A 6,413-nucleotide genomic window follows, 5' to 3' on the forward strand; every position below is an offset into this window, starting at 1 on the left:
CAAAACGTTCTTGGGGTGAAAGGGTTATACCCAACTTTATTTCCAGGTGGCAGGTCAGTCACTAAAATCCTGTTCACTCAGAGCGAGTCTTCAGGTACAAGCCGGTCTGCCTCTGGGCCCCTCTGTCTGCACAGTTGTCCCACACAGCTGTCCTCCAGGCCTCTGTCCTTGGTGCTACCACCACTCCAGCCTCTGCTCTGCTCTCCTGCAGCTTGCAGCCCTGCCACCATGTCGTGCCCAGAGCACTGGGCGGAGCTCTCTTTATAGAGTCAACAGCCATGTATTGCCCACAGGTGTGCAGTGAGCTAGTCAACCAGGTCCAGGTGAGAATCCTGGCCACAGGAACTCTCATTTTATCCAGTGTCTTCATCCAATTTTCAGGGTCCCACTCTCCCCAATCCCTATAATGAAATTCTTTAAGGTTAAGAATGTAATTTGCATTATAATTCAATCACCTAGAGGATTAGTTTTTAGATTTGGGTTTGGTTTTCAGAAATCTTGTCCCTGCAGCTAACAGTTTATTTTACGGCAACTCTAGGAGCTTTTCTGTCCTTTACCAGAGAGAAGACCTTAAGCTGGGAATTTAAAGCCCTGAGCTTACCATTTTCCCCCAGGTTCTCCCCACCCATACATAGAAGCAAATAATCAACCCCTTTATACTCTTTATTTTCACCACAGTGTTCCAGAACAGCAACTGCCTGGTCATCTAAAGCCTGGCTTTCTTTAGACATTTGATCACAAGTGCCTATAAATGGTAATTTAAGTAACTGTTCTGCTCCTGCCTGTCATATTCTACCAGTGTCCCTTTTACCATTGAAAAAGGGCTGTTAATGCTTTTAAATCCGATCCCGTTCTGGGTAACCCAGAACCAATTCAGAGAGCCCATCCTTAAGTTCTGCCCCTCTGGAACCACTTCCCATACCATTTTGATTCAGTCAGGAGTCAGCCAGAGATTCAGAACCACTGTGCGTATAGAGTAATGCATTTACTATATGAGTTAGAGCTTATGAAATTGTGGGAGCTTGTGGAGCAGTGTTGAAGAAGCTGAAGATGTTTGGTGGGAGCTGTAGATGCTGCCCCATGCCATCAAAGCAAATCAGCAACAGGATGTGTGAGCTGCCACAGGGCAGGGCCCCTACATAGACCTGCAGAGCATGCATGTTCATGGGCTCGCACATGTGCATGTGCTCGTGTGCATGTGCACTTCAGGTCCCTTACTCGTGCTGGGCTCTGTGCCTGCAATAGTTTCTCCATCCCCAATTTTACCTAATCAATTTATGTTAACCATCCAGATCACAGTTCAAATGTTAATTCCTCATAAGCCTTTTTGCATCCTGTCAGACTAGACCAATTAGCTAAATCCCACCATCCTGAACTAAACATTTTCATAGCATACAATATTTTCTTAGAGTTTTTTAACACAATGTATAATTATGTATGAATACAAATTCCAGAGTAATAAGAGTTTTAGTTCCAAATAGTTCCCTCTTAAAAACAGCTCTTTAATACTCATTTCTACTGATGACAAAAAATTAATCTTGCCAATTCAAGGTAAACTCAGGCTCTTACTTCATGAAGAGTCAATTCAGGATTCTCCTTCTGCACAGAAGAGTTAACATAATGGCTCAAGACTGCTATCTTAGAAAGGCCTGCTTGTATGGTTTACACCTGGCTAGCATGTGGGCATTTGAATTTCAGGATGTTTCCATCACTTCCTGATGAGAATGGATCACTGTGCCTAATATATTTGTACAAACAAATGGTTTATATTTTCCTTTGGGGACAAAATTTTGGTACATGCTAGTCAAAGGGTATCCATGTGACTGGTCCCCAAATAAAAACCTAGGCGTTGAGTCTCTAATGGACTTCCCTGATAGCATTTCACACATGCTGTCACAACTTGTTGCTGGGGAAATGGGCTTATCCTGTGTAACCCCACTAGGACATGATTCTTGGAAGTTTGTACCGGGTTTCTTCCAGACTTCACCCCTTGCAACTTTTTTCTTTGCTGATTTTGCTTTGTTTCTTGGCAGGAAAGGGTTAACTAGGCAGATCTAGGTTGCTCAAACTCTACACATTCCGAAGAAAGGTTTGTCTTCAGGACTGGTCCTCAGCCAACTCTTGGGAGAGAAGCTGTGGGCCCTAGGAATATTCTGCCTGATAAGACTATTTCTATATGCCTGAGGCCTTGGGCCATACCATACCAGTTTGACCAGATAAATTTATTCTAACAAAATGATTTATGGTAAACTCTTTCTGCTCTGGAGAGGCAGGGAAGTTGTTGTGGTAGCTGAGGTCAGTCATACAGGCATTGAATGTTGACATGACTTACCCTCCATTAAAAAATCTTGGACACCACAGCTTAGGTGAGACTTCCTGGTGGTGACACTTCACCTGTGTTATCATGCGTTGTTGGGAGCATCAGTGAGTCCTTATGCGACTCCGTTAGGAGTCATCTGAAAGCCTATACATGGCTTCTCTTGCCTTTTCCCAAGTATTTTCCCTTTGCCAGTCTTTGATATGTGCCCTTTCACTGTAGTAATATACCATCTGAGTAATATAAGTAATAAATCTATATGGGAGTATAAGAGCTTTTTCTGAATATATTGTGAGTCCTAGTGATCATCAAGCCTGAGCGTGGTCTTGGGGACACTGACACAGTACCCTTTCACTGTAATAAATTGCAACCATGAGTAACAGCTATATGCTGAGCCTGTGAGTTCTCTTAGTAAATCATCAAACCTGGCAGTGGTCTTGGGGACCCCTAATGCTCCCTGTCCCTTCCTTTCCCAAACTCCTGAGAGAGAGACAGAGGTTTCTGTTTGTATAGTCACCTGGGGAAAGGAATGTATCTGATCCGTGATCATCTCCATAAGAACTAACTTGTCCCATCTGGCCCTTGTCACACCTGTCACCTTTACTCATTTTTGCCATTCCAACATGACTCTGATAACCTGGCCCATGTACTGTGCATACTCCTTAACCAAACACTTAAGCCCATTTGGGTCTACCAGCCCTCTTAGGAGGTGCAGGGCTTCCCATGGCATTTTGTGGTACCAGGCTAAGAAAATGAAACTCTATGAGGACCCTACCTTTAGGACCATTAGTCCTGAATCAGCCATTATTGATTTTACCAACTCTGGCAGGGCTGGAGCAGGGCTCCCATTTCCTACGTGCTAGTATTTCCACAAACTTCACTGGGGTTTCTGCTGTCCCAGCTCCCCACCTTATTCTGCTGTGGATTATTATATCATTGTAAATATTTGTGGCTCAGAAAGCATGTAATGTTCTTTCTAATGTTATCTAGCTAATTGTCTTAATATTTAAAATTAATGATCCATTTATTTTCAAATTTAACTTCTTGAGAATTCATAATAATTGATAAATTAGTTTAAAAGTCTCAAAATTACCATTATCACAGCGTATAGTCATGCATATAAATACATATGGTGGAATTTCAATCTGTAAAGCATATGAGGTCATTTTTCCTCCAAGTTCTACCTAGGAAGTTTGCCTGTAATTGAAAGCAAATGTTGAAATATTAATAATAAATCTGAATGAACAACAGGGCTTATTCATACTATGGATGTTGTGCACAAGTGAGAAGTGATGGGAACCCACACACATCATTATTGAGCATTCACAAGTTCAGGATGCCAGAAGTGGAATTCAGTTACCTGTCCTCCAAACTGCAGTAAATAGTCTCTGTATCTGCTCTCTAGAGTGAGAAGAAAATTGAAAATACGAAAACAGAACTACTAAAAATCATATAGGAAGTATTGTTCCTAAACCCTTTTAAAAATACTAGAACCTTTCTTTACTTCCTGTTGCTCAGCAGAACTTTTCACTGCATAAATAGTCTGGTTCTTGCAACTGCTCTTAAAATCACCATGAGTTCATAGAGCATTTTGCTGTTGGTGTGGTGGTGGTGGTTTGTGTTTGGAGTTCACTGGTTGAACACTGACATGCCTCCTGTCTGCACAGGCAGCTGCCTGCCCTGCTGTGCTCTCCCTCAGGCTCCCCACTCACTGAGGGCCACAGCCGTCACTGTGGGACTGCTCACCTGGAGGGACAAGGGCCTGTTCCTGCCCTACACAGCAGAATTAAGGATGTCAGGGAAAGTTCCCTGTCAGTTATTAGACTTCTTAGCTCTGTCTCCACCCCTTTCCTCACTTGGAGAAAGCCCTGCAGACTCAGAGTAGAGAGAGTGTTCTTGTGAAGACCTCCTGCCACTATGTGTGTTTGCAACGGAGAGGGAGCGGGGCGGAGGTGAATGGTGAGATATCACTGTGGTTATTCAGATGGGCCCATGAGGATGAAGCCACACTTGTGAGTGTGGGAGTTGGGGGTGAGCCACCATATTGGCCAGGTCATTTAAAGTGCCAGTGCCCTGGAGATGAAGCCCATCTTTAACAGGAATGGGCATCTTCACTTCTTGAGCTTGGGCATGCAGTTGTTAGGATGTCTAGGGAAGAAATCCTGTAGGAGTCCACCTTCTAGAATCAGAGTATAGATCTCTGCAGATGGACTGAGGAATGGTTCAGGGTCCTGGATCCTGCATTTGTGCATTTCATGTGAGGGCAGTTTATTTCCATTGTCTTCCTCTGAAAGTAATGAAGTCCTTGAATATTTAATTTAGCCTGTTCTAGCTACACTAAGAGAGCATAGGGATTGTGTCCACCACGACTGGGGTGTTAAAGGGGAGCATTGAATCTTAGGGCGAAACAGGATGGTGGCAGTGGGAGCAGAAAATAAAGGCAGAAAGTGACCTAGGGGCACACTGCAGAGTGCACTTGGTTGTAGGGAAGGTCAGCCTACAGCCCTGACCAAACAGTGAAATCAGGTCACACAGTGGCAGCAAGTTGATTCTGGAGTCCCAATCCACCAGTGCTGAGGTCATGGGTGTGCCAAGAGTCTCACCCTCAAGGTGTGGTTCAGAAACAGTGGTTCTGTTTGGGAGTCAGTCCGTGCATGTCAGTTTGTACACCCCAGAAAGGAGTAACGGTGTCTGCTTGCATTTTGCTGAGGACCTGGCTCTTGGCAAATACCATTTAATGATGTATTTGGGCTGCCCTGAGGGCCATGGGAAACCAGTGGTTACAGAGATGACTGTATTGCTCAGGGGGGCGAACTCCCAAGCTACAGGGACCAGCTAGTTACATAAGGGAGAGAGAAGCTGACTGGCTGGGGCCTAACGCTGATAGAACACATGCTCCCTGGAAGGGCAGCAGCCAGTTCTCTGTTCCATGCCTGTTATGCTGAAGGCCAGTCCAGGGTTGCCAGATTTTCTTCATTTTCAAAAGAGGCCAAAGGTTTGTCAAATCTCTCAATTTTTAAGTTGTCAACTTAGTGGGAAAAAAATTGTAGGACAAAGACACATTAGCGGGCTGGTTGCAACAGGGGTGCTGCCAGTTGCATCGCCTGTAACCCACAGGGTTAACAGGCAAGTCTGGTTTCATACGAGGGGCCCCTGATCCTTGGATTAGTGTAGCTCAAGCCCTACTGCCCTGCGTTCCACTTCCAGGATACAGCTGGCCCCTCCACTGGTCCCAGCGTGTTAGTGCAGCTTCCCCACAACAGCTGCATTGAAAAGTCCTTAGGCTTCCAGGACCTGTGCAAGAAGATTATACCTGTAAATCCCTGCAGCCAGCAGTCCTGGGTGGGGGAAGGGAAGGAAAAGAGGGGCGGGGTCGACGGAGAGGCGCCGGCCTCCTACCTCCCCTCCCTGCCCCACCCAGCGGGTCCCTCTCCCCAACGTCTTCCCTGGGCTGCCCTCAGAAAGGTATAGACAAGACGCCCTCCGCTGGTTGAGCCAACGGAGCTGGAGTTTTTCCGAAAGAATTTTAAAAGTAATGAAGGGGAAGCACAAAGGAAAATAGTGATTCCTAGAAATGGGAGTGTTTACAGAGCTTGGTCCTCAGAACCCAAGGAGGCCAAAACATGCTAAATAGCGGGACTGTGGGAATCCAGTGAGGGGAAGAGGGAGGGAACAGTGAATTTTCACTTGGGTAAGGAGGCCGCTGAGTCGCAAGTTCTGGGAGAGAGGAACTCCGTGGTTAACCGATATCCATGCTGGGGGTTAAAGTGGTAGGAAGACAGCGGGAATCTTCGAAATTCAGGGGATGAGTTATTCCCATTCTTAAGAGGAGCAATTGATAGTGGAAGGTTGGAGGGAGTCAAAGGATGAAGACTCCCACTCCGGGAATAAGGGGCCATCTCTGCAGGGGGGGAGGCCTGAGTACGGGAAGCATATGTGGGACCCCCACGCAAGCAGGAGAAGGGGCAGCTTCTTAGCAATCCCTGTCCTGGGAAGGTTTGAAAGCAGCGGAGCCCTAGTGACGCCGGAAAAAGAGGGAGCGGTTGCCATAGCGACGAGGAGCACACCTCGGAAATAAATAAATAAGCAGTCGCGG

This window comes from Manis javanica, chromosome 11, assembly GCF_040802235.1.
Source record: "Manis javanica isolate MJ-LG chromosome 11, MJ_LKY, whole genome shotgun sequence".
Taxonomy (NCBI): domain Eukaryota; kingdom Metazoa; phylum Chordata; class Mammalia; order Pholidota; family Manidae; genus Manis; species Manis javanica.